Source organism: Sus scrofa, chromosome 9 (assembly GCF_054392235.1).
Source record: "Sus scrofa isolate SSC_HxYL_T2T_F1_AM1 chromosome 9, Sscrofa_HxYL_maternal_Yorkshire_Landrace_v2.0, whole genome shotgun sequence".
Lineage (NCBI taxonomy): Eukaryota > Metazoa > Chordata > Mammalia > Artiodactyla > Suidae > Sus > Sus scrofa.
This window is the reverse complement of record NC_139391.1, coordinates 16,301,378-16,321,728: the sequence shown is the minus strand read 5'-3', so window position 1 is coordinate 16,321,728 and position 20,351 is coordinate 16,301,378. Positions and strand designations below refer to the sequence as shown.

Here is a 20,351-nt window from a genome sequence, read left to right as displayed (position 1 = left end):
TTGGGGCTCTATTCTGTGTTGAAGATACAGTAGTGAACAGGGAAATGTGCTTCTATTAAAAAATAAAATTTGAATGAGTAAATTTTTAAGATCACAATGGCTTTATTCAGGGTTTCATGAACTAGGCCACATACAACCTAGCACATAGAAAAGAACTCAAAGAACTGCCCAAGGCAAGACATAGGCAGAAGGGAAAGGAACAGGAACACTGGACTAGGTGAAAAGTGAATTGGTTATTGTAGGGTAACCTTCCTTCTTGGGGATGGGAGGAGTTTATCAGGCAGATTACCTAACTAAGGCTGATCAGGCAATTCCTGATGGACTGGTTTAAGATTCCTTTTCTAGGACAAGTGAAAGTGTAATTAAGTCTCAGTTTGAGAACATGGGTTTTAGGATAAAGAACTCCATTTTGGAGCTGTAAATAATGTAAATTCTGTGAGAACCAAGTCATTTTAATGTGGTTAATATTAACTCATGTCCTGTGACACAGTAGGTTTTATGATACTGAAAGTAGCTTGTACATATGATACAGTAAAGTAGGCTAAAATAAATCTATTGTTGCATAAATGCTCAAGAATTTTAAAGACATAATATTCTAGTTTTATACTGATGCAATGAACAAAAATTAAAATCCAATTACCATAAAATGTACTACAAGGGGAATTTAAGGATGAATTCTTCCCACACGTATTTTTAAATAAGCCCATTTTCAAACCACTTCAGATCACTTTGAATAATGATAGCAAATTGAAAAGAAGTGTGTAGTTTCCTTTCCTCTCAAAAAAATATTAACATGCAGATTTATCATGAATCTAGTTAATCTTAAACCTTAGAGCATCTAAATTGCAGGGACTGCTTCCAAAAACCTATATCCAATAGGCCATTTGGACCTGTTGTCTTTAACACTTCCCCTGAAGCAACAAGGTAGAGGTGGAGAAGCAACAGCAAATATTTAGCAAAATAAAGAAAAAGATAATTTCATGTAGCAACAAGTGCTATGAGGTCAATGCAATAGGATGATGTAATAGAGGAGGACTAGAAGGAAGCAGGTTTAGAATAGTATCCTTAGACGCTGATGATCATGTAGTGTAACCTAAAGTTAATCTATAGATACTTTGTTGTTGTTGTTTGTCAACTGAATCTTTAATTCCCATTCACTTACTAAAACTGAATGTAGGCAATGTGTAATTGGCGGTTGTTTATTAATATTTCTCACGCAGGATTAGGGAAGTACACCTTTAAAATTCTTTAAAATTAGGTCATCTTGTTTCCAGTTTTCATCCATTCCTATCAGACTCTCAGATTTCTTATTTATACATTAGGGAAAACTTAAGTAATTGGCAAAATACATAGCATGAAACAAATATTTGACAAATGTTTTTCTCCTTCATTTTATGTCCTTTAATTTCATGGGTTTCTAAAATTTTATATTCCTTAGTTTTCATGGGTCCCTAGCATTCTATGATATACAGTACCATCCCCTATATAATACATGAATCCATTCTAAAATCTCCAATTTATTTCAATTCCAAAACCAAGCTCACTCATGGCCATTCAATTTCTTTTTTAACATACACATTGATAAAAGAAAATACATTTCTTATAATTTCTACAGAGTGGTCCACTGAGTCTTATTTGAGACTGGAAATAAAAGAACATCATATAGATTGAAATTATCATTAATTGAGGTAGGATAGATTATGAATGCATATTATCATTAAAATGTATACTATATTATGAATATAAAAATATTAATGTTATTAAAACATTAATTATAGAATTACAGGTTTTCATTATTTTTTCCCAATTGGTTATATTTTTCACTATTTAAAGGGACAAGTGTTTCTAATGTTGTGTGATGGTAAAACATAGGTGAGAAGCTAAGTAGAAAAGAAGCTCATTTCTTTGTGAAAATCTATTGTTTTAGTAACTGCTGTATTCAAAAACCCTGACAGCCAGTTCCTTTATTCAAGAACGTTTATTCCCATATGTTCTGCTGTCCCATGGCATAAAAATTACCTGTTTGAAGACTTATTGCTTTAGGCAATAATGAAACCATAAATCTGTTAGCCTCCAATAAGATCCCTGGAAATACACAAGAACTTTTGGGACTACTGTTTCCCTGAAAAGTGTAAAATCATCATTTTTGTTGATATTCATTTAGATCAGGCAAGTTTCTCCACTTGGAGCAAAACTGCCTTGATAGAAAGGAGATTATGAGGTCTCCAATCCACAGCAGTTGGAGACACTTTGATTGAATAAAGCAATTATGTTCCAGAAAATAAGACTGCCTGACAAAGAGCATCCAAAATGTACATTATGTGAAGTTTGCACTTGGAGATCACTTGTGCAAACAATGATGCTCTGGCCATTTCTAACTGGTAAACCTCTAGAAGTGACTATATGGCAGAGATGCAGTGTTGGTATACATGTCTCCTTAGTGCTTCTTAGTTTATCTAATAGAGGACAGCTATTCTCTTACTAAAATGGACAAGCTTACAAATACAGGGAAACATACAGGGAATTAAACTGATTTATAATCTTGTATGATATTGGAAAGAGTATTTGACTTGGAGTTAGAGAAACTGGGTTCGACCTAGCTTTCTAAACGTTTTTAGCTATGGGAAACTCAGGCCTGCCTGAGCTTGTTTTCTCATCTATGGGAAAAAAAAAAAAAAGCCACCTTTTACCCAGTGGAAAATTTCCTAGATCACTGCTCATGGATTCTTTGGTATCAAGACACTGAAATCAGTTTTTAGGCTCAGGGAAGCCAAAGAATATGTCTTCATTTGGATGGGACTAGACACTTAGCCTGTTTTTATTTCAATATTAATCTGCTTTTAATTTTCTATCTTTATGAGTGTTCAGAAAGTGAACACCTATGGTGGTTCAGAAAGTGTTCCAAAGACTGCTCAAAACTTCTTTTTGTCTTACTTTTAGATAGGTCCCTTTAATTTTAAAGATACTCTATTATTAGTTAGTACAGAGATGCAAGTGCTTATAAATGAAGGAAATAGTAAATATGAAAGAGTTTATAAAGTCAGAAGAGAGTTGACATTGATTGAACATCTATCATATTTACTTTTACTCCTTATAATAATTCTGTGAGGTGGTGTTGAAAAAACAGGACTAAGATATTTGGTGACCTAATACATATACAGTGGAAAGATGGAACTTGAATTCAAGTTTTTTGGAAGGCAAAAACCATGCCCATTATACCATGATGCCCAGTGGTGATGGAAATCTCATAATCTTTCTAAATTATAACATTTACTGTTTATGGCTCTTGTGATTAATCCACATGACTTAGTACTCTTTTATTGCTCAGATGAGAGTCAACTAGATTGTTAATCTCTGTGCTAATTGCTAATCTCAATTCCTCACATTATTCCTACTCTTAGGCCTTTGGTTCATTAGAATGGCACAATGTAAAATACTAGAAATACAGACATCAGTTGGATTCTGGTTCTGACACTTAATTGTGGATTCTTGGGTCACTTAGCTGCATCAATCCAATATGCAGTTTTCTTATCTATAAAATTTTAACAGTACTTAACTTGCAAGAGTTTTTAACCAACGTTAAATGAGAATGTCTATAAATTGGCTAGCCTGCACATACATGTAAAAATACATATCGGTGATGGTGGGAACGTGCCCAAATGGGAACACACCCAGGTGTGTGAACATGCCCTTGAAAGAACAAGATGGATCACCACATAACTGGATAGGACTTCAGAGGAAAAAAAAGGCAGAGGTGTGTCAGGACCTGCACCCTGGGGAGAGAGCTGAAGGAGAGGAGAGGTTGCTACACCTGAGGAAGTCCCCTCACCATCAAGGAGAGAGCTGAGGCAGGAAAGGAGCTTCAGATGCTTGGGGGAAACCAAAACAGGCCGTCTATGGCAGCCAAGACAGAATGAGACATATATAGAGGGTCTGTGCAATTGCCTTGTGCACTGAAGACTAAGGCACAAGTCCTCATATAAAAGTGGGGGTTGAGTGCAGGAACGTGGAGTTTGGAGAACAGACCTAACACCATTCTTGATGGTGAAAAGCTCAAAGTATTTTTGCTAAGATCAGGAACAAGAGAATGTCATCCACTCTCACCACTGTCATTCAACATAGTTTTGGAAGTCCTAGCCAAGGCAATCAAAGAAGAAAATGAAATAAAAAGAATCCATATTGGGAAAGAGGAAGTAAAAGTCACTGTTTGCAGATGATATGATACTATACATAGAAAATCCTAAAGATACTACCAGAAAACTACTAGAGATCATCAATGAATTTCATAAAGTTGCAGGGTACAAAAATTAATACATAAAAAGCTATTGCATTTCTACATACTAATGACAAAAGATCAAAAAGAGAAATTAAGGAAACAATCCCATTTACCATCACATCAAAGAGAATAAAATACCTAGGAATAAACCTATCTAAAGAAGCAAAAGACCTGTACTCTGAAAAGTGTTAGGCACTGACGAAGGAAATTCAAGTTACACAAACAGATGGAAAGATAATACTAATTCTTTCCATCTCAAAACGACTATATTACCTAAGGTAACCTACAGATTCAATGCAATCCCTCTCAAGTTACCAACAACATTCTTCACAGAACTAGAACAAAAACATTTTTGCAATTTTGTATGGAAAGACAAAAGACCCCAAATAGCCAAAGCAATCTTGAGAGAGAAAAACTCAGCTGGATGAATCAGGCTTCCTGACTTCAGAGTATTCTACAAAGCTATAATCAACAAAACAGTATTATAATGCCCAAAAACAGATGTACAGATCAGTTGAACAGGATAGAAAGCCCAGAGATAAACCCATACACCTATGGTCAATTAATCTATGACAAAAAGGAAAGACTATGCAATGGAGACAAGGCAGCTTCTTCAATCAATGCGGAGGGGCGGACTGGACAGCTACATGTTAGAGAATAAGAACATTCTCCTACACCATATACAAAAATAAACTCAAAATGGATTAAAGACCTGAATGCAAGGCTGGAAATTATAAAACTCTTAGAAGAAAATAAAGGCAGAACGCTCTTTGATATAGATTGCAGCAATACTTTTTTGATTTCACCTCCTAGAATAATAAAAACAAAAACAAATGAGACCTAATTAAACTTAAAAGATTTTGCAGAGAAAAGGAAACTATTAAAAAATGAAAAGAAAACCCATGGAATGGGAAGAAATTTGCACATGAAGTGACCAACAAGGGATTAATCTCCAAAATATACATCTCATGAAACTTATTATTAAAAAAACCCCCAATTTAAAAAATGGTTAGAAGATCTAAATAGACATAGAAGGCAGAAGGTGGGCAAAAAGCACATGAAACTTGCTCAACATCACTAATTATTAGATAAATGCAAATCAAAGCTTTGATGAGGTATCAACTCACACCACTCAAAATAGTCATCATCAAAGTCTATGAACAATAAATGCTGGAAAGGGTGTGGAGAAAAGGAGAACCCTCCTACACTTTTGGTGGGAATGTAAATTTGTGCAGCCACTATGGAGAACAGTATGGAGATTCCTTAAAAAACTCAATATTAAATTACCATATGATATAGTAGTACCATTTCTAGGCATATATCCAGAGAAAACCATAATTCAAAAAGATACATGCACTCCAGTGTTTGCTGCAGCACTATTCACAATAACCAAGAAATAGAAGCAACCTAAATGTCCATCAAGAGAGGAGTGGATAAAGAAGACACAGTACATATATACAATCGAATTAGCCATAAAAAATGATGAAATGTCATTTGCAGCAACACGGATGGACCTAGAAATCATCATACTAAGTAAAAGCAGGCAGAGGAATACACATATTATATGAGACTACTAATATGTGGAATATAATAAAGAATGATACAAGGGAACTTGATCACAAAACAGAAACAGACTCAAATTTCAAAACCAAACTTATGTTTATGAAAGGGGAAACATGGCGGGGGTAAAACGGGAGGTTGGGATGACATAGTCACACTACAATATATGGAATGGATGAGTAATAAAGACCTACCGTATAGCACAGGGAAATCTACTCAATACTCTGTAGTGACCTATATAGAAAAAGAATCTGAAAAGGAATGGATATATGTATATGTGTAACTGACTCACTGTGCTGTATGCCTGAAACTAACAACACTGTATATCAACCATATTCCAATGTAATTTAATTTTTTGAAAAAACTGATTCCACAAATCATGAGGGCCCTCGAAGCTGACAAAACTGGGAAAACATGTATATTGATTTCATCCAATATTCCAGATACTATATGTATCAATTAGGTCCAGACAGGCTATAGACATCATACAAATTATTTTAGAAAAGAGAGCAGTTAACATAGACAATTGGATAAACAAACATGGAAAATTGAAAAGGTAAAAATGGAACAATAACTAGGGAAAACTGAGGTCTCACCAAGCCCCAATTTTCTCATCTTTGAAAAAAAAAAAATATATATATATATATATTTTTTTTGTCTTTTTTTTGCTATTTCTTGGGCCGCTCCTGCGGCATATGGAGGTTCCCAGGCTAGGGGTCGAATTGGAGCTGTAGCCGCGGGCCTACGCCAGAGCCTCAGCAACGTGGGATCCGAGCTGCATCTGCAACCTACACCACAGCTCACGGCAACGCCAGATCATTAACCCACTGAGCAAGGGCAGTGACCGAACCCGCAACCTCATGGTTCCGAGTCGGATTCGTTAACCACTGCACCATGAGGGAACGCCTCATCTTTGAAAATATTAATAGCTACTGTGTACCCATGGGAGGGCTGCTACGTTATTGCTTACTGGCTCCCTATGTATTAAGTCTCTGAAACCTATATTTATGCACCACACATGAACACCTCTTACTTTGTACATATCATAAAAATTCAGCTTATATCCATGAGCTTTTTGAATCAGTTTCCACTTTTCTATTTTTCTAAATGCCTCTTCTTAGAGATAACATAGTGGTTGTAAGGGAGTGAGGCAAAAAACACTAACAAAAAGGCTTGTGAAATAATGGGAAAAGCTTAGGCTTATTGGGACCTAAAAACTTAGGACCGTGTAGTTCTATAGAGGGAGTACTTTCTAGCTGTTGCTCTTTAGGGATGTAGAAAGGGCCTGCTTAGCCTCAATAGAACTGTTTTGTGCAAACTCCTGTGCTACATTTTGGAAAGTTAAACAGGAACAAGAGTTGAGGAAGGCATGGTGCATTTCACAAAAGACAAAGAACTTCATGTGGGAAAACCTAAAAAGAGAGAAACGAGGGTGGACAAGTGGAAGGATACATGAGAGCAAAACCATGGGACTGGAAGTGAGCATGATGCAGTGAGCATGGAAGGAGGAGAGATGGCAAGGACTGAAATAAGATTGAGGTGACTGAGTGGAAACAATCTAGGGATGGCTGGAAATTCCATTACCTTTCACATCATGGGGTCCATGGACTACAAGAGATATCACAGAGCAAATATCCTTGTTTCAGATAATTTAGATGGATTATCTTTACTGGATTTATGGACCTTAACGAATCAGTTTAGTTCAAGTGGACACAGTTTCATAGGAATTTATCTCCATAGGCTGTACAAAAATCCAGATTTGCCATTCTTTAGGCAGTACCTGTGGTATGGCACAGGAATTCAGGTTTAGGGAGTTCAAATTTTGCTTTATCAGTTATCTGTGTCACTGAGGGTATAATTATAACATTTCATAATTTATTAGCTAGCAAATAAATAATTCCTCCTTTTATCTAGTAAATAAATAATTCTCACTTTGACTTGGATAAACATCTGAACAACAAGTTCGTTGAAAGGGCTGCACAAGGGAAATCTTTATATTTGAGAGGTGAATTTCAATTATTTAACGGTCAGACTAAATTATAATTTCTCATCCCAGCTACCTCAGCAACCAGAGAGGCTGGGCGGTCTAACAGCAGTTCTGTGTATTTTGAAGATCTCTTATGCCTTGGTTTCTCAGGGTCAGTGCCCTCAGTGTAGAATCTTAGAAGCTTAAGTGGCTCTGTGGCTTATGAATGGCACTTTTCTGTGCATCCTTTGCTTAACGAATCCTTTTTAAAGAAAGAATATCTATGAGCAAGGTTGTCATTGCTCATATAATTTATTAATTTAAATATCAACTATATAAATCAAAATCCCTTACACATTTAGATACCAAATATAAAACCTCAAATTTCAAAACAGTTCAATAAAGTCATAAATGTAGCATACCAAATTGTTTAAATGCTCCAAATGCCTCATATACTCAAAAGATTATAATTATGAATAATTATTAGAGTACCTATTTCAAAACATAAATCCCATAGGTTTGTCTCATTATTAACTCTATACTAATATGATTTCATATATTCCTTGGGTTATGGTTTTATTCATTTCAGCACAGTAATTTTATCAATCTGAAAATCAAAAAATATAAACTAGTTGATATTGCAGATTTTATTTCATTAACCTATTTATTTCCTCCTTGTGTCAAGGGATCTGGTTACATCTTAGTAAATTAAAACCTGACTCAGTGTTTATTGAATTGGGCTTCTCCACAATGAAAATTTTCTTGTTAAACAAGTGGTGCTAAGACTCCGCCTTGCAGCTTTTCCTCCATGTCACTGATATAGTGGTTATAGAGTGATCTGCCTCAGTTCACAATTTACTTGACTATGCCCTATTATCACTTCATAATTAGTAAGGATACACCAGGAGTTTCGTACCTCAGGAGATGAGGGAATGAATTTATATAGAAAATTCTCCATTACAGTTATGCAGATAATCTATCATTTTTGTCACAGGCTGTTGGATTCTAGATGACTCACTGTTCTTTGAAATCACCCTTTTTGTTAAAACATATAGAAAAAATGCTCTCTATAATTTTAAAATATAACTATTACAAAATAATCAGCATTTCCCTAATTATTAAAACTAATTAAATACTTACGCTTTAATATACTTACTTTACTTTTGTATTAAATTTTCACACTCTAAATTTGATCTTAAAATTTACATATTTGATAAAATTACAATCTCATCTTTTTTTGCATATTCAACTCTTTTATTAACTATAATTGATTGTCTTTTGGATGCATAAATTATTACACCTTATCTGGTGCAAACCACAATTAGCTAAATCCTTTGCCTTTTAAAATACCACTCAGAAAATTATAAAAGCATTTTGAGTTCTGGCAACAGCAGCTAGTATAGGCTCATCTTGCTTTTTTTTTTCTTTTTCTTTTTCTTCCTGTTTTGATGCACGAGGTCATCTAGAAAGTCTCAATTCCTTTGAATGGAAAATATTTTTAAAGACTAACTTCAGGATACTATGAAAACTTAAACCATATTGTTCTACATGAAAAATTTTATAGCTGGAGTTCCCGTCATGGCGCAGTGGTTAACGAATCCGACTAGGAACCATGAGGTTGCGGGTTTGATCACTGCCCTTGCTCAGTGGGTTGAGGATCCAGCATTACCATGAGCTGTGTTGTAGGTTGCAGACGCGGCTCGGATCCCGCGTTGCTGTGGCTCTGGCATAGGTCAGCGGCTACAGCTCCAATTCGACCCCTAGCCTGGGAACCTCCATATGCCATGGGAGCAGCCCTAGAAAAAGCAAAAAGACCAAAAAAAAAAAAAAATTATAGCTAAAATTCTTATAAAGCCAGACATTGTCGAGGGATCTAGAAGATAATTATCATTAGGATCACGAGTTCATATTGATTTTCCCTTTTAGTTGCAAAGTATTATTTTTCAAAAACTTACTCTAAGTGAATAGACACTTCACCATGCCTAGGTGAAAACTCACCCTGTTTTCTCTCTTATCTTTTAGGTTCAGAAGACTCCATTTGCCAGCACACTGTGAATAAAGCCATCTCTCTAGGACTGATTCCCAGTCACTAAGCTCAAAGAGGTCATATGGATGGGTACTCTCCCATGCAGACAGACACAAGAACAGAAGTCAAATCAAAACCAGAAGTCTATTTGGCGAGTATGGAATTAAAATGAGCAAAATTAATTCTGTTAGACAAATCTTTTAGTCCAGCAAGTACTCATGAAACCATACCCACAGCAGAATTTGTCTTGCCAATAGAAATACCACAATTAAGTGCATAGACACAAGACTACAAACTTTTAGACAGCTCTAGATGGGCGCTGCCAAAATAAGCAGAGGTATCAAGAGTCAACAGCCAAGGAAAACGGATATATACTTGATGATGCCAATAATGAGAAATTTGCAAAAAATAGTATAACTCAAAAAGGGAGATAAACACACTGACAGGAAGGCAAAAATTTGATTCATTAATTCTACAATGTGGCCTCAACACAAGAAACACCCTTATTTCAGCACTTAGGCAAAAAAATCCTTCAATGAGTCTGCAATATTGATTGCATGATCCAGAAGAAATATTCTGGTTATGGTATACATGAGAATGGAATCTTGAAGATCTTAGAGTTTATCATATTTGAGTGAAAATATGCCACTCAACTTTAAAAATCCAGAGAGAATAAAAGGCATGTTATGGATAAGTCTAATTTGCTACAAAATCTTATTATTTTTATCCAGATGCATGAGGTTATCATAACAGTAAAATTGAGATATGGAGGGTAATTGGAAGGTTGCTTACCTGTAACCAAGAAAGTAGATAGGCCACTTCAACATCATTTTTACTTATTTATTCAATAATTACAGTGACTATCACTTTTGCATTTTCATCTATTCACTTGTATGAATAAGGTATGGGGCATTTCTTTTTTTTAAATTTTTTTTGCGTTTTATTTCCCCAATACATAATTTTTTTCCTACTGTACAGCATCGTGACCCAGTTACACATACATGTATACATTCTTTTTTCTCACATTATCATGCTCCATCATAAGTGACTAAACATAGTTCCCAGTGCTACACAGCAGGATCTCACTGCTAATCCATTCCAAAGGCAATAGTCTGCATCTGTCCATCCCACTCCTGGACATATATCAGACAAAACTTTCCTTGAAAAAGACACATGCATCCGCATGTTCATTGCAGCACTATTCATAATAGCCAAGATTTGGAAACAACCTAAATGTCCAGTGACAGATGACTGGATTTTTAAAAATTTTTTTAATGATTTTTATTTTTTCCATTATGGTTGGTTTACAGTGTTCAAAAATATGGAACGCTTCACGAATTTCTGTGTCATCCTTGCACCAGGGGCTATACTAACCGTCTCTGTATCATTCCAATTTGAGTATATGTGCTGCCAGTGTGAGCACATGGGGCATTTCTCTAATGAGCTCATAAGCTAGGAAGAATGAACAACATATTCAATGATAATTGTTCCATCATAGGTTGGATAATAGATATAGATATGTACAAGATAGGATAGAGGCACAAAGAAGAAATCATTAAAATTGGTTAAATGAGTCAGAGAGGATTTCACAGTATAGTTGATATTTGAATTGTATCTTGAAAGAAAGTGAGGAGTTACCCAATAAGGCAAAGTGGAAAGGGAACTCCAGGGATGGAAACACACTGGCATAATTAGCTGTACGTAAGTTGGGACTTGGATGGATAGTTCTGTATGTAAGAGACAAGATGGAGAGAAAACTGGAAAGAAAGACAAGAAAAAGGATTTGGAGGCTTCACAAAGCATACTGATGATTAACAGTCAAAAACTATCCAAACTTATAAACTTTCCAATGATATGGACTGTTGACCCAAGACAAAAATCCTAAATATTTACACAACAGTCACCTCACAGGTGGCAGAGCACTTTAACATAATTTAAGTTTTTAATAAAATGCCATGACTTAGGGGAAGGTAGAGACTGGTTTCATCTGTTAGATGAAGGGATTGTCACTCAGATTCAATTGAGGCATTCAACTTCGTGTGCTAAGAGGGTGATCCAGGAAAACTGTTCAGGTCATTGACAATAGATTCTAGTACTACCATCACTTTATTACTGGCATACCAACCGTCACCCTCTGTGTACTCCTGATAGTTCAGAAACAATTATTTTAGAGCTTAAAGATGGATGATTTGCATATGAATTTTACTCTCACTGTTTCCCATTGTCTTTTATTACAATTAACCATCCATGTAACATTCTAGGATAAAACCTCTCTCTGACTTGCCCTTGTGCATGTGCAGCACTTATTGTCCATTTGAGTCATCTGTAGCTAAAGTAACTAATTGTTGATCATTTGAAAGTGTATATGTGTAGAAGAGACAATTTTAAAACAGTGCAAGCATAGTTTAGAAATGGACCTTGAGTAAGCTTCATTTCATCCATTCTCACAGATAACTCAGGAATCTGCTAAACATGTCTTTTTGTGTTCTTTGTTGCTTAAACCTTATGACTAAGCTGGCACAGAGGCACATCAACTATCCTAAAGAGCTGGAAGCATCAAGGAATCTGAGCAAGTGGATTTAAGTGTCTGATACTCGGCTTAATGTTTAGTCTTGGTAGACCATATCCATGTCACCTTTATGTCCCAATGGGCAACTTTGGCATTTATGGTGTCTTGGTCTGTTCTGGCTGCTCTAGAAAAGTACTATAGACTCAGAGGCTTATAAAACAACAGAATTTACTTCTCACAGCTCTGAAGGCTGGAAAGTCCAAGATCAAGGCACTGGAAGATTCACTGTCTGGTGCCAGCATGCTTCCTGATGCATAGATTGCTGTCTTTTCACTGTATCCTTCTATGGTAGAAAGAAGGAGGGAGTTTTCTGGAATCTCTTATATAATCCCATTCATAAGAGCTTCACTGTCATTACCTAATCACCACCAAGTCTAAACCTACTAATGCCATCACCATGGGGGTTATTTTTCAACATATTAATTTTGGAGGGACATAAACATTCAATTTACAGCATATGGAAAACACTTACCTCTTTCAAAAGCAATGGCCAGCAGGGACCTGCTGTATAGCACAGAGAACTCTAGCCAGTATTCAGTGATAATTTATGTGGGAAAAGATTCAGAGAGAGAGATAAAAAAGAAGAAAAAAAAAAGCATATTGAGAGAGGCCAAGATGGTGAAATAGAAAGATCCTGAGCTCACTTCTGTTCACAAGCACACAAAAACCACAACTTCCTGCAGGACAACCATCAGTTAAAAAGACTGGGGAGAAGGATCAGGATGGTGGAGGAGTAAGACTTCACTTTTACCATCTCCCACAAACACATCAAAAAAGCATACATACATGTGAAACAATTTGCACAGAACATCTACTGAATGCTGGCAGAAGAACTTAAACCTCCAAAAAGGGCAAGAAACTCTTGACATAACTTGATAGAACAAAAGAAAAAAAAGAGAGAGAGAAAAGGAATCAGGATGAGACTAGAATTCCTGAGAGGGAGCTATGAAAGAGAAAAGAAACCCACATCCTGGGAAGCCACCTAACCAACGGGGAGATCAGCTGAGATGGAGGCACCTCAAAGTCGCTGAGAAAAGCACAGCAGCTGGACTGAGGAGGGCAAAGTAGAGTGAGAGCTGCACAGATCACCTGCACAACCGCCCCAACACACAGCCGGAGATGCTCAGGTGGGGACTGGGCATTGAGACTCAGGCTCCGGAGGTCAGTTCTGGGAGAGAACTGGGGTTGGCTGTGTAGGGACAGCATGAGGGGCTAAGGACCAGTTTGTCACAGATGGGGGAGTGGTGTGCTATGAGCTGGGGAGTGGAATGTCATTGCATAGGGAAACTGGACCTGAGGGAGAAGCAAGGCACCATTGTTGGGGAGGGCAAGAGGAGGAGAGCAGGATCACTGTAGGAATCTCCTTGCACATACACAGGCTCTCAGAGGGTGGGCTCCACTGGCTCAGGCTACGGGTGGAAAGAACTCACTTGCTTGGTCTACGAGAGACCAGGTGCTTCTTGTGTGGGAAATGGGTGGCCAGGCACCTTTTGTGTGGGCTAAGGGCAGCAGGGGGGCTAAGTGCAACATGGTGCCTCTTGCATGATCTAAAGGCAGAAGGGACCATGGAAATCATCTAGAAGACCAAAGGGATGCGTGGTCTGCCACCACTGGGGGCCTGTGAGTGGGGTTCACCTGCGGCCCCTTACCTCAGGGGTCTGCAAAAAAAAGAAAAAGGGCGCTGCAGCCAAGCACCACCCATTGTTGCCCTACTCCCCTGGGAACACTGGCAGACACATGTAAATCAATGAAACTGGAACACACCCTCATACCACACACAAAAATAAAACCAAAATTGCTTAAAGACTTAAACGTAAGATAAGACACCATCAAACAATAAAGGACATAGGCAAAACATTCTCTGATATCAACCTTACAAATATTTTCTCAGGTCAGTCACCAAAGGCAATAGAAATAAAAGCAATATAAACCACTGGGACCTAATCAAACTGACAAGCTTTTGCATAGCAAAGGAAACCAAAAAGACATCTTACAGAATGGGAGAAAATAGTTTCAAATGGTGCAAATGACAAGGGCTTAATCTCTAAAATATACAAACAACTTATATAACTCAACAGCAAAAAAGCCAACAACCCAACAGAAAAATGGGCAAAAGACCTGAACAGACATTTCTACAAGAAAGATATACAGATGGCCAACAAGCACATGAAAAAATGCTGAACATTCCTGATTATTAGAGAAATGCAAATCAAAACTACTGTGAGGTACCACCTCACACTAGTCAGAATGGCCATCATTAATAAGTCCACAAATAACAAATGCTAGAGAGGGTGTGGAGAAAAGGGTACCGTCCTACACTGTTGGTGGGAATGTAAATTGGTACAACCACTATGCAAAACAGTTTGGAGGTACCTAAGAAAACAATACATAGAACTGCCATATGACCCAGCAACCCCACTCTTGGGCATATATCTAGACAATATTTTCCTTGAAAAAGACATATGCACCTGCATGTTCATTGCAGAACTATTCACAATAGCCAAAACATGCAAACAACCTAAATGTCCATCAACGAATGACTGGATTAAGAAGTTGTAGATATACATAGTGGAATACTACTCAGCCATAAAAAACAAAATGATGCCATTTGCAGCAACACAGATGGAACTAGAGACTCTTATACTAAGTGAAGTAAGTCAGAAAGAGAAAGACAAATGCCATATGATATCACTTATATCTAGAATCTAATAATACGGCACAAATCAATCTTTCCACAGCAAAGAATATCATGGACATGGAGAACAGACTTGTGGTTTCCAAGAGGGATGGGGAGGGAGTGTGATGGACTGTGAGCTTGGGGTTAATAGATGCAAACTTTTGCCTTTGGAATGGCTAAGCAATGAGGTTATGCTGTATAACACTGACAACTGTATCTAGTCACTTATGGTGGAGCATGACAATGTGAGAAAAAGGAATGTATATATGTATGTGTGACTGGCTCACCCTGCTGTACAGTAGGAAAGTGACAGAACACTGTAAACTAAGTACAATGGAAAAAAATAAAAATCAAAGAAAAAAAAATAAAATGACTGAAACCTACTAGAAAAAAATCTACAACTAAAGACCTAAAAAAGGAACCAAAAGAAGAAGGGTAAGAGGGCCAGTCTTATGATATAATCAAATTCCATACTCCACAAGTGGGTGATCCACAAACTGGAAAACCATTATATAGCTGAGGTTCTCCAACAGGAGTGAGAGTTCTGAGTTGTACATCAGGATCCCCCACCTGGGTGTCAGGCACCAGGAAGATAAATCTCCATAATATTTGGCTTTTAAATCAAATGGGTTTAACTGCAGGATCCTCACAGAACTGGGGGATATAGAGTCTTCACTCTTAAAAGGCTCACACAAAATCTCACATGTTCTGAGACCCAAGGCAAAAGCAGTAATTTGACAAGTGTCTAGGCCCTGATGATGTTAGAAAGTCTCTTTAAGAGGTGGAGGCAAGGTGGCTGCGCCTTACCCTGGGAACACAGACCTAGTTTCAGACATATTGAGGAATATTCAGTTCTGTGAACACTGCTATTGCTGATAAATTGACATCTTAGCTAATTAGTTCCAAGACCTGGCAACACTGAACAGACTATAGGACCAGTGCTGGGGTGCCTCAGGCCAAATAACAAAATGGGAAGGGACACAAACACACCCATCAGCAGGCAGGCTGGCTAAAGACTTAAGACCCACAGGTATCTCTGGATTCCAATTTTCCCTTAGACATGACCCAGCCAAGACCTAGATTCACACAGCAGTAGACAGACACCATTCTCTCTCACCAGGAAGCTTGCACAAGCCTCTAGACCAGCTTTGACCACCAGGGGGGCATACACCAAAAGCAAGAAAACTACAATCCCACAATGTGGGCCAGACTTTACCCTGGGACCATCTGGGTCCTGGCCCTGCTTGTTAACAGGCCAATGCAATGTTCTGAACACGTCAGGCCCCAAACTCAACTGTGACAGAAACTGCAGGTTCCCTACCCCCAATGATATGAAACAAGCTCTAAGATCCTTGGATCCTATAGCCACGTTCTAGTAACCAGCTATGCCTCACAGTAGATTGGCACTAACCTCAGGATCTGGCTCCACATGCCAGTGGGTGGGCAGCAGCCCCAAGATTCTGAGGACCATGACAATGCCTACCAGTGAGCCAGCACTAGCCCTGATCCCTTAGGATATGGCAACCAGCCACCTCGTGACCAAGCCTGCTAAACAGCAGCCAGCAAAATCTGAAAGAGGCAGGGCCTGGAAACCAACCAGAATAGGGACTAAACAAGCCTACTAGATAGCCAACAGACTCAACCCACTCTAACAGAAACACACACAGCCCTCTTAGTGAGAACCCCTACGGCATATAATGGGTGATGAGAGGTGAGTACACTTCTGGAATGCATAGGATGCTTCCTTCAGAGGGCCATTTCCTGAGAAATGTAACTAACCTACCAAAGATATAAAAATACAAATACCAAATTAAACAAAATGAGGCAGCAAAGTAATATATTTCAGACAAAGAAACAAGACACAACTCCAGAAGAACTAAATGGAGATTGGCAATCTACCCAAGAAAGACTTCTGAGTAATAATCATAAAGACAATCAAAAACTCGGTAGGAGAGTAGATGCAGAGAAAAGAAGTTAGAATTTTTCAACAAAGACTTAGAAAAGATAAAGAACAATCAAAGATGAAGAATACAATAAATAAAATGAAAAAGACACTAGAAGGAATCCATAGTAGACAAGATGATTCAGAATGGATCAGTGAGCTGGAAGACAGAGTAGTAGAAGTCACTGTTGCTGAACAGAAAAAAGAAAGCAGAATGAAAAGAAATGAGGACAGTTTAAAAGAGACAATTGGGACAACATCAAGTGCACTTATATTCACTTTAAAGTGGTCTCAGGAGGAGAAGAGGGAAAGGGCCTGGAAAAATATTTGAAAAGACAACAAGTGAAAACTTCCCTGAGAAAGGAAACAATAGAACAAAATACTTTTGTTAAAAGGCAAAAGTAGTAAAATCACCTGTATCCACTATAAACAGGTAAGGGATATACAAAACAATTACATGTAAAATATAATATCAAAAACTAGCAATCATGAGGAGAGAGGAGTACAAATGAAGAGTATTTAACACATTTGAAATTAAGAGATCAGCAACCTAAAGCAATACTGCTATAACAAAACCACATGGTAACCACAAAACAAAAATCTATAATTAATATACACACAAAAAAGAAAAAGGAACCCAAACATAACACTAGAGATAGTCATCAAATCATAAAAGAAGAAAAAAAGGAAGGAGGAGTTCCTTTGTGGTGCAGTGGTTAACGAATCCAACTAGGAACGATGAGGTTGCAGGTTCGATCCCTGTCCTTGCTCAGTGGGTTAAAGATCCGGCATTGCCGTGAGCTGTGGTGTAGGTTGCAGACACGGCTCGGGTCCTGTGTTGCTGTGGCTCTGGTGTAGGCTGGTGGCTACAGCTCTGATTAGACCCCTGGCCTGGGAACCTCCATATGCCGTGGGAGCAGCCTGAGAAATGGCAAAAAAAAAAGGCAAGAAAGAAAGAAAGAAAGAGAAAAAAAGGAAGGAGAAAAAAGAGGTACAAAAACAAAATTAACAAAATGGCCAGAGGAACATCCATATCAATAATTACCTTAAATGTAAATGGACTAATTCTTCAACCCAAAGATACAGACTAGCTGAATAGATATAAAAACAAGACCAATACATATGCTGCCAATAAGAGACTCATATGGATGGAGTCAGATTTCAGATCATACAGACTTCAGATCTAGAGACACATACAGACTGAAAGTGAGGGAATGGAAAAACATGTTCCACTCAAATGGAAATCAAAAGAAAGCCAGAGTAGCAATACTTATATCAAACAAAATATGCTTTAAAATAGGGAGTGTTATAAGGGACAAATAAGGACACTACATAATGATCGAGGGATCAGTCCAAGAAGATGTGCCAACTGTAAATATATATGCACCCAACATAGGAGCACTTCAATATATAAGGCATACATTGACAGACATAAAAAGAGAAATCTACAGTAACACCAGAAGAGTAGAGAACTTTAAAATCCCACTTACATCAATAGATATATAATCTAGACAGAAAATCAGTAATGAAAAATAAACCATAAATAACACTTTAGACCAGATGGACTTAATTCACATTTATAGAGCATTCAATGAGAAAGCAGGAGAAACACATTCTTTTCAAGTGCACATGGAACACTCTTCAGAATAGATCATAAGCTAGGCCACAAAACAATCCTCAGGAAATGTAAGGAAATTGAAATCATATCAAGTTTCTCTTCCAACCACAACACTATAAGAATATAAGCAAGACTATCAGCAAGACTATCAACTATAAGAAAAAAAAAACTGTGAAAAATACAAACACATGGAGGCAAAAAATATATTACTAAACCACCAAAGGGTCACTGAAGAAATCAAAGAGGAAATAAAAAATACCAGGAGACAAATGAAAGCAAAAACATGATGATTCAAAACATATATAATGTAGCAAAAGCAATTCTCCTAGGGAAGTTTATAGCTTTACAAGGTTACCAGAGGAAGAAAGAAAAAAAATCTCAAACAACCTAACACACTCAAAACAACTAGAGAAAAGAACAAACAAAATCCAAAGTTAGTAGTAGGAAAGAAATCATAAATATCAGAGCAGAAATAAATAAAATAGAGAAGAAAACAACAGAAAAGATCAATGAATACTAAAAGCTGGTTCTTTGAAAAGATCAACAAAATCGATAGCCAGATTCATCAATTAAAAAAAAAAATGGAAAGGGCCCAAATCAATAAAATCAGAAATGAAAAAGGAGGAGTAACAACCAACACCACAGAAATACAGAGGACCATAAGAGACTACTACAAGCAACTATATGCCAATAAAATGGACAACCTGGAAGAAATGGACAAATTCTTAGAAAGGTACAATCTTCTAAGACTATACCAGGAAGAAATAGAAAATATGAATAGACCAATTACAAGCACTGTAATTGAATCTGTGCTTAAGAAACTCCTGGAGTTCCCGTCGTGGCGCAGTGGTTAACGAATCCGACTAGGAACCATGAGGTTGCGGGTTCAGTCCCTGGCCTTGCTCAGTGGGTTAACGATCCGGCGTTGCCGTGAGCTGTGGTGTAGGTTGCAGACGCGGCTCGGATCCCGCGTTGCTGTGGCTCTGGCGTAGGCCGGTGGCTACAGCTCCGATTCAACCCCTAGCCTGGGAACCTCCATATGCCGCGGGAGCGGCCCAAGAAATAGCAACAACAACAACAACAAAAAAAAGACAAAAAAAAAAAAAAAAAAAGAAACTCCTGACAAAAAAGTGCAGGACCAGATGTTTTCACAGGTGAACTCTATCAAATATGAAAAAAAAAGAGAGTTAATACCTATCTTTCTGAAACTATTACAAAGAAGTGCAGATGAAAGAACATTTCCAAACTCATTCTATGTGGCTACCATCACCTCAATACCAAAACCAGACAAAAATATCACACACAAAAGAAAATTAACAGGACAAATCACTGGTTTACCTAGAGACAAAAATCCTCAATATAATACTAGGAAACTTAATCCAACAATACATTAAACTTAATCCAACAATACATTAAACGATCAAATGAGATTTATCCCAGGGATGCAAGTATTTTTCAATATCTCCAAAACATTTTGGTATGTCACATCAACAAATTGAAGAATAAAAACCCTAAGATCATCTCAGCAAAAGCTTTTGATAAAATTCAGCAAAAGATGCAGCAAAAGACCATAAAATAAAATTCAGCATCTATTTATGATTAAAAAACTCTCTTGAGAGTGGACATAGAAGGAATATACCTCAACATAACAAAAGCTATATATGACAAGCCCACATCTAACATCATACTTAATGGTGAATATTTGAAAGCATTCCCT

At 37.4% G+C, this 20,351-nt stretch overlaps 1 protein-coding gene and 1 non-coding gene across 4 annotated transcripts in view; one reads left to right on the top strand and one right to left on the bottom strand.

The window, feature by feature from the left end:
- Positions 1-12,240, top strand: part of LOC110255407 (uncharacterized) — a 689,852-nt gene extending 677,612 nt beyond the window's left edge. For all 3 annotated transcript variants that reach the window (XR_002335552.2, XR_014814808.1, XM_084975506.1), the window contains one exon: positions 9,825-12,240. The gene's annotated coding sequence lies outside the window, so the exon portion shown is untranslated. The remainder of the gene's footprint in view (positions 1-9,824) is intronic.
- LOC146399754 (U6 spliceosomal RNA) lies at positions 11,144-11,251 on the bottom strand. Its single transcript, XR_014816996.1, has one exon. It is a non-coding gene; the product is annotated as a U6 spliceosomal RNA (small nuclear RNA).
- Positions 12,241-20,351: the final 8,111 nt, after the last annotated feature.